Genomic DNA, 9,168 nt, shown 5'->3' with positions numbered 1-9,168 from the left:
CTTCTTGCATTGTGATCGCAGGGTTGCTTGAGAGGGATATCTTTGACCTCTTCCTCCCTGAGTTCGATAAACCTTGGGTGATCCACTTAAGGGAAACTTGCTGCTGTTTTACAAACCTCTGCTCTTGGAGGCCCAACACTTTCTACAGGAAAAGAAGCGTGAGTAGACATCAAGCTATTTTCTGGCGCCGTTGCCGGGGATGAAAGGTAAAAGGAACTCACACTCCGGTCTCAGGTAACTAAGTTATTTTCTGGTGCCGTTGTAAGTGCTCGAAGCTATTTCCTTTAGATCCTGCAATTGCATCTTTTTGTTTCTTGTTTTACACTAGTAAGGCATAATGGAAAACAACTGTGAACTTTTTAATTTATTTTCTAAGTCACACACGCTACCCGCACGCGGTGTGTGGCGATGGCCTTCTACTTATAGAGAGAGAGGGAGAGGGAGAGCTTTGAGGGAATAGGTGCAGGGCAGGGGCGGGAAGTAGTATTTCGGCATTCCATTCTCCGCTTCCCTGATGAGTTTGATGGACCGCCGAGATGTATCGGGCCTTGAACTATGGACGATAAAAGCCAAGTAATTATGTGATCCCATCGATCCCTGCGGCAGGTACGCCAAACTCTTCATACAGTGAAGGTAATTAAGGTGATCACGACTCTTCAATCAGAATGCATGCATGCACCTATTCTTCCGGATCTACAAGCAGCACAGGATTTTTTTTACCTACAAACGGCTTTAACAACCCGGAATAAATGCTTTGACTTTTTTGTCTCCTGTTTTCACGAGATAGGAGAATCCTTTCTCCCATGACCAAACCAACAGTTCGCCAGCACAAAATGGCTTGCCCGATGCACATACAGGGCTTGCCGCAAACTAGACGTTGAATCTATCAGGATTTTCCTGAACAAGCAGATTACTCGTTTTGATGACGGTTGGGAACCATAGGTAGATGATGCTTCAATTGTTTTTTATTTTTTATTGGACCACGCTAGCTAGAAAAGGTAATCATACACAACATCTAGATATAGATAAGCACACCCGGTTCAACTGAATAAATAAACAAATGTTGCTGAATATTGCCAGAGGTAAGGTGTTCACCATCATCAAATGTAGGGTCTCGAACAAGATATGATAGTTGATATGATAACAACTTCACTAATCATAACACAATAGCCTTGCGCACATAATTGCTCTAGCAAAACATAGTTGCAATTCCTAAGCAGCAGAATAAGAAACCATCTAATATTACAAATCACTAAAGCTGAAGAGGAACACATTATTCATCTTGACAAACAAACAAAAAGAATGTTGCTTCAACACCTTTCCACATGCCAAAATATTGGAGTATTGACTTATAGAAAGGAGGAACAACCCAAATTTGCACATTTTAATCCTCAGACCTCCATGGCAAGTTCTTCTGTCACTTCACTTGGTCTTCCAGGGCTGAAATAACCACTTCATATACATTGTTCGGTAAACATAAGTCGAGTACTCGTCCAAGTTGGTAGCTGCACAACTAATGGGTACATCACGGCAACACCATACCTCAAACGGGGTTTTGCAGTGGCACAAAAATCAACCCATCTTCGCCTACAATCTCTTGCTAGTCTCGTCCACTAATATAAGAGAGGACTGCATCACCTGCATGCGAAAAAAATAAAGAACGAAGTTGATCAGAAGAAGGCCACAACACGGGGCTCGCATGACACATGAGCATTTGAGGTAATTAAAGTAGGCACCATGCGTGAGAAGAATCGATGGAAACATCCGCCCAGGAAAAAGGTCCCCAATTCCAGCACAGTGACCAAGCCCGCGACATACACTCCAAGTCCGTACCAATAGTAAGAACACTGGGTAAAGAAAAATCCCAACAAGTAGAGGTAGGCTCATGAAATATGCCGATTTGGAACAAGCATATTAACCGCCAACAGCAAGCATGAAACAAAAATGCAAATTCCAGCCTGAACCTAGCTAGACCAACGCGACACAGAACACACATCTAGCTACCACTCTGAATCTTTCCATGACAACGACAATATACAACATGATATCATGCACATCATGTATAAAACGACTGCATGTTAAGCAGTGACTTCAAAATCACAACATTAAGCACAAGAGACTACCCCATAGCAGACCGCAGCTCCACGCACTTGTGGAATGCCCTCTGCAGGTTCTCGTCGAGGTCGCTACATAAGACAAAGACCAAGTGGGGTACATCATCAACAAAGCAGTTGTTAACCAATCAGTATGCGTTCTTTTTACAACATCAGAAATCAGTGAACAATCAAAGAGTTTGGTTGCAGCATCAGCTGCTAGCTGTGAAAATTAAAACGGCCAAGCCATGGATTTGTGAACTTACTTGAAATCAGAACCCTCGTATGCAATCATCTCCTCCAAGTCGTTCGCAACCGGCTGCCTAACGGGCAAGGTGTCGATCATGATCTCGTCGGGTAGGCGATGCAGGTGAACTCGAGGCTTGGGACGTCATTCTTGGAGACTGTGACTCTGAGGAGAATGCTGGACTTTGTGGGGCATTCCCGCCATCTTCCTGGTCATCGTATTTCTCTTTGTCGTCCTTGTCCTTCCGCCTAACATCCAGTGATTAGGCTCGGCATGGAAACCAGAATTGTGCCACTTCCTGTCGGTGAGTTTGAAAGGGAAATTCTTTGGGATCTCCTCAACCTGTTTAAGATGGAAAAAAGAGATTGAGAAAATATTTCGAAAATACTAGCATGAACAGTACAATTGCTCAAAAAAATTCTACCGAAGTTACCAACAACTCGACACTCCTCAAATCAACAAGCAACTTCCTCAAAGTAAATTTGGAAGTAAGAAAGTGTGACAAGCTAGGAAAGGCAACCCAATTATTTTCATACTCTCATATTTTCTCTCTAAGAATGAGAGTGCACTATTTTACACTAAATCATGCCAAGTTAATGGATTAAACATCAATTGACAACAAATTCCTCAGTTTCCTACACCTTTAAGGACTTGAAGTTTACATTGTTGCATCACGATCACTTTACATGACTAGAAAAAACAATGCTTAAGCAAGAGGAGTGAATTACAAAACCAATAACCCACCACTAAGAAGTCTATAGCAACTGCAGAATCATACACACCTACCTAAAGTGAAATCTACCGTGACAATAAAAAAACTGCAGTTTCATGACATGTGACTTCAGTTGTTTGAATTTACTTTAATCAAAACAGAAATATGCTATCCCTATATGCATCTTCAGCACAGAGAAACACGTTATACGTCTTAAGAGGAAAAAAACTGCTTCAGCACCTTTCCACATGCCAAAGTATGAGTATTGAATTATACAGAGGAGAAAGAACCCAAATTTGCACATTTTAATCCTAACAACTCCATGGAAAGTTCTTCTATCACTTCACTTGGTCTTCCAGGGTTGAAATAACCAATTCATATACATTGGGTCGGTAAACATAAGTCGAGTACTCGTCCAAGATAGTAGCTGCAAAACTGATGGGTACATCACATCAACACTAGACCTCAAATGGGGTTTTGCAGTGGCACAAATCGAACCATATTCGCCTACAATCTCTTGCCAGTCTCGTCCACTAACATAAGAGATGACTGTAGCACCTACATGCGAAAACAAATCATAATGGGATTGATCAGAAGAATGCCACAACACGGGGCTCGCATCGACACATGAGCATTTGAGGTAATTAAATTAGGCACCAATCAAAACCAAATTAGTCACTACACCTTTGAGAAGGACTTGAAGTTTACATTGATGCATCACGATCAGTCTACATGACCAGACAAAACAATGATTAAGCGAGAGGGGTGAATTATAAAAACTAATGACCCACCACTAAGTAGTTTATAGCAACTACAGAATCATCAACAACAGAAGTGAAGTCCGCCATGAAAATAAAAAAAATTGAATGACACGTGTCTTCAATCATTTTAATTTACTTTAATTAAAATAGGAATATGATAGTATCACTTTATGCATCTTCAGCACAAATTTCAACTGCCCTACGCCTACAATAAGCATATGGGCAAAACTTAAGTCGATTATATATGCAAAAATAACGTCACTTCTCTATGCCAAGTTTGAACCTGGCAAAAATATACACATTCATCGGCTCAATCTGAGAGGAACTCGGTACAACCACAACTAGATGACTGTGGCATCACACAACACAGACAAGATAAAGGAGTGGAACAAGAAACTTACAAAAAAAGCCATGTAGTCAAAGAACGAGGCCACCCTCTATTCATGCATCAGAAAGCAGTCTCCTATGCTCCAAGGCTTCAAAAAATTGCAGTTAAGACATCAAAATATCAGTACAAGAAAAGAAAAGTCGTACCATTGTGATTGAATCAATATAAGCGAGTTCAGAGCAAGAAACAAAAAAAGATAAAAGTATAACTCTATTTGTAACATCGAGATAGAGGACCTTACATGCTAAGCTTGCTATTCTAAAAAGAATAGGGGAGCAAACAGTAAAGCTCACATATGTACGTAATTCAGACATAATATTTACACTAGGCACAAAAACATACATGTATAAATACACCAAACGGTCCAAGAATCAAGGAGAACTAGGAATAAAATCAAACAGTGCCAGAACAAGGGATGAGCACATCAGCCAAGTACAGTCGCAATAACTACAGAACTCGTATATGAGGAATCAATTGTATCCAGGGACAATGGTAGATCAGGTTGTTCCAAGCTAAATGTTTCCTCATGCATTACACAGTAAAGTCACATTAAAAAAATAGGCAACAAAATGGAAAACCAAACAGATATAGCAAGCCAAATCAGTTTCTCAACTTATAAGTTGCAGATAGATACTGTTGTTCAAGATACAAAATCATTGCGGATTAAGGAAGGGACAAGAACACATTATATCTACAACAAGATTCTTATCTGAAAAGCAAGATATATAGTTGCAGCAAACCAATTACACAGTGATCTAAATCAATCAAATATCAAAGCCACACAATACCAAACAGTATTATTCACAACTAAATGGCAGCATTTTCAGGCCTACAACACAAAATCATCTATCACTAGAAAATACAAGCACCGGGACAATAACCATGCCCAGATGTTGACATCTTTGCTTAGAAAATAGGTGGCCATTGATCATCATCACCATAATTCAAATACAGGTCATCACAGAGCAGATGCGAACCAGAGATCGAAAGGGTAAACTAGTAGCTCACTGGAGAAGTTGTAGACGAGGCCGAGCATCATCACCACCACTGTTGCGGCATGATGAACTCGTCACACACATTGATGACCTCGAATCCCACTGTTCGAGAAGACAAGCTATTTGATAACAAAGACCATCGCGTGTCTCAAAACTGATCTGCAATGGAATACCATCCATGTCAGTGTAGCAAAAACAGTACTACACATCAAACAAAGTTAAGGAAACGAGCGAAGCCCTTAAACACTTTAATTGTATTGTCATTAATCTCATCTACTGGCTAGCACTACCAATACGTAAAGCACACAACCGACATAGGAGCTCAACACAAAATCGACAAGATCTACTATGTTAAAACCAACAACAATATCATAAGCGACAGTGTTGCAGATGCACATCTTCAGTTCAAGCAAAATTGAAGACCTCAAATATTGCACGCCATATAAATTGCATCATTGACAACACATTCCAGTACAAGAAAAGCTCCACAAATAGTTCAACGGCCATGGCCAGACACAGGGCATCTCAGTTCTCAGAACAAGACATCAAAGAAAAAATGATTGCAGCATGTGTCTAAGAGAAAGAAAGATCTATTTGTAGCATGGAATGGACTAAATAGTAATGACACATGCCATTCATATTTTCTGCCCAGCTTAAGCGTGGTTTGCAGGAAATTTTTGACACCTTAGCATTACAAGGAAAGACATGAAATTCCTCAAATGGTAGGTGTTGTTGGTGATCTACAGGGAGGGATATGATGCATGTCATTCATATTTTCTGCACAGCTTAAGCATGGTTTGCAGGAAAGTTCCAACACCTTAGCATTACATGGAAAGACATGAAATTCCTCAAATGGTAGGAGTTGTTGGGGATCTACATGTCTTGTACATGTAAAAGGGGGGGGGGTAGGCGGAGCTGACCAAGCTCAGAGAGGAGCCGACCATCAATGCCATCATTTGCAGCTTTGGTCATCAGCCTGCAGAAATTCAAGAACATTTAATATATGTTCAATTACCAAATATGGAATAACTAAGTGCATGGATTGCAGAAGTACCATCATAATCAGTTCACCATATAGTCGGGTTGAAAAATAAGTAATAAGAAACAAATGGACTGCTCACGGAAAATGTGATTACCTAGGACAATACCCTCCTTAACAATAGCTCTTTCAACATTTAGAGCATTTGTGATCCTATCTTTTTTCTCACCAACTTCAGCTTCACAAGATCCACCAATCTGCAATATAAGTGTGTATGTTGGGAAGACAGAAGAACATAGAAAAAAATGGACTTGACAGTTGAACCATACTTCAAAACTAACAAATCTTGAGGACAGCAACACTCGAGATAACTTTTCTGAATGCTCTTGAGACTTTTCTTTGTCAAAAATGGGGGTGTAAGCTATCAAGGAAATCCACACATAAAAGGATGTAACTTGTATTGAAACAGCAACTTGAGAATGATATCCATGCTGTCTTAACTTAAGCTGAGAGTCAATATGATGATTCTTATGAGTACCTCTCTTCTATATGTAGCTTGCCTCCTCCACCATCTTATGAGTACCTCTCTTCTATATGCATAAATCTACCCCCAGCAAGACATGCCTAGCCAACAACAAGAGCTATCACCAAGATTGTAATAGAACTGGTAGGCATAAATACAACTAACATCATATATCATAGTTGAATACAAACCTACATGTCATGCAAACATGCCAGTAGCCAAACAGAAACCAAAGATCACTGACATGCATCATCAACTAATTAACTGGTACCCGATTGAATCACCCTAACCATTAAAAAGTAGACCGAGAATATTCTAACTCACCGCCGCGGTAACACCAGATTAAACATGACAACACACAGGTACACCGAGAATATTCTAACTCAAATGACGTTCACAAGCACACATTTATGATTCATCAATATCATGGTACAATTGCTGCCACAACACGAGAGATGCAGCGCGGCAAATTGAGATATACCAGATCGTAATCATGAGGATGCAAAGCTTCATGGTGTCGTTATACAGTGCGAGGAGCAAGATAGGTGCCTAACATCTGCACACAAATGCCAGGGGCTACCATCAGTTAAGGCTACATGGGAGGGAAGGAGCTGGGGTCTTCAGCTACGGGACCTCAAAACTAGAGTGGAAGAGTACCTTCTGCGACACAGGCGACGTAGAGAGTTTCAGGTGCATCATCAAGGACTACATCGGAGAGCCAAACCCTGCATGTAGCAATAGTATTATGTCAGCGCATGCTTATGTCCGTAGCTCCGATGTGTCACACAAGAACAAATATATACATGAGAATTCAAGAAAAAATCCAATGAAGATATTCGTTAAATAAAGAAAAATTGAATTATGCCGGAATGTATATCAGTATATGATCCTTGCAATTCTTGTGAACAATATATATGTGAGGGAAATGCTCCCATGAGACCTCTTTGGTTCATCTAACGTAGCAAATTATATACTAAAACCTACAAATGATTCATGACAAGACGGTACCAAAGAAAGACATTGGCTATCATTAATATTACCTGTTGGAAGGCTTGAACTAAACAAGCATCACGGTCCAGTTGTCCCTCCACCTTCTCCCGGAAGACACCTACTTTTGCTCCCGGAAGACCACCACCAGGAGCTTAGGGAGGTCGGCGTTGATGTCATTCAACATTTTCTGCATAGGGCGCAAGCATGAGCATGAGTACTATGAGCAAAGAAAATAGGATTATTTGCCTACATAACATTCTACACATAAGGAAAATACTAGTATATGTTTTGAATCAGGAAACGTACAAGTTCCCAATAGGCATGTCCAAAATAGATTGTGTAAGTTTTCTTTTCTCCTCTTAATAGTAATGTGAAAATTACTCTCAACAGTTGATCTGTAAATTTTGTGTTATTGTTTTCCCGAGAAATAACTCGTATTAATAATATATTATACTCTTGCTGCAATAGAGAACAAAACATAACACTATCAGTAAAAGGCCGCTTTCAATGACAAGAAAACTATTTTCACCTAGCATGAAAGCAACAACGTTAACTTGGGTATTAGACTATAGCAAGTGTAGATTTCCCGGCCAATTAAGAGCAATTTATTTCGACTTAGCAGGTGTGCTATGTCAAAATAACTCTAACTGGGCTATCACTTCACATGTGTGTACCATTTTAGAATATTTTATAGTAATTAAATTTAGATTTAAATATCACTGCAATTCTATCAATCTAATCTCTTAGATCAGGCTGATCAAAACTCAATTTAATGGTGTGGGGATGGTCTATTACTTCCAGAACACATCCATTTCATCAAGCATGAAAAACATATGACAATAATAACTCACAAACAACACAAGCTTACTTGAGTCCGCGCAAGATACTACACCATCTAGGTACACTTGTTATGTTGAATGCTTACTCGGTCAATTGACTAACTTAATGAAAGATAATACAATTTATCTAATGCCAATTTAGAGGTCAATTTGCATATGATTCTAATATACACATGAAATTAAAGATCACAAGGCCCGGATTTTTAGATGATCCGAATCTACAAAATCATGCCAAGGATTCAAAAAATATGAGTAGATCACATGGCAAATGACCAGATTCAAACTGAACTTCAGAACGAACGCAGGTTCAAGAAACAAGTGCTCATATTTAGAAACAACATTGCATCTATGAACACTTAAAGTCATACAGCTAATTGCAAATCGGACCAGCAATAATCCTAGACGGGCTTGTTTTCACTTCAGCTATTGAGATGTCAATGCGTCAGAAAAAGATCAAATAGTAGAAAACAATATCCAACGGAACTAGTCACGAAACAAAATGATGGCTAGCTTTACAAGAATATTAAAGTGCCCGGTCCCCGTTGTCTCAAAGACTGAAGCCTGAAGCTAACATTTTGAAAAGGTCAACAAGAAAAGAAAATTACAGTCATATCAGGTTCAATTACACAGATAACATTTTC

At 39.6% G+C, this 9,168-nt stretch overlaps 1 long non-coding RNA gene across 1 annotated transcript; it reads right to left on the bottom strand.

Annotated features, from left to right (window-relative positions):
- Positions 1-6,486: 6,486 nt before the first annotated feature.
- On the bottom strand, positions 6,487-7,866 carry LOC124652125. Its single transcript, XR_006987584.1, has 3 exons — positions 7,739-7,866; positions 7,356-7,423; positions 6,487-6,799 (listed from the first exon to the last, which is right to left on the bottom strand). It is a non-coding gene; the product is annotated as an uncharacterized LOC124652125 (long non-coding RNA).
- Positions 7,867-9,168: the final 1,302 nt, after the last annotated feature.

The sequence above is a fragment of the Lolium rigidum genome, chromosome 5 (genome assembly GCF_022539505.1).
Source record: "Lolium rigidum isolate FL_2022 chromosome 5, APGP_CSIRO_Lrig_0.1, whole genome shotgun sequence".
NCBI classification, from domain to species: Eukaryota; Viridiplantae; Streptophyta; class Magnoliopsida; order Poales; family Poaceae; genus Lolium; species Lolium rigidum.
Note: the sequence above shows the minus strand (reverse complement) of the source record. Positions and strands in the feature narration are given on the sequence as shown.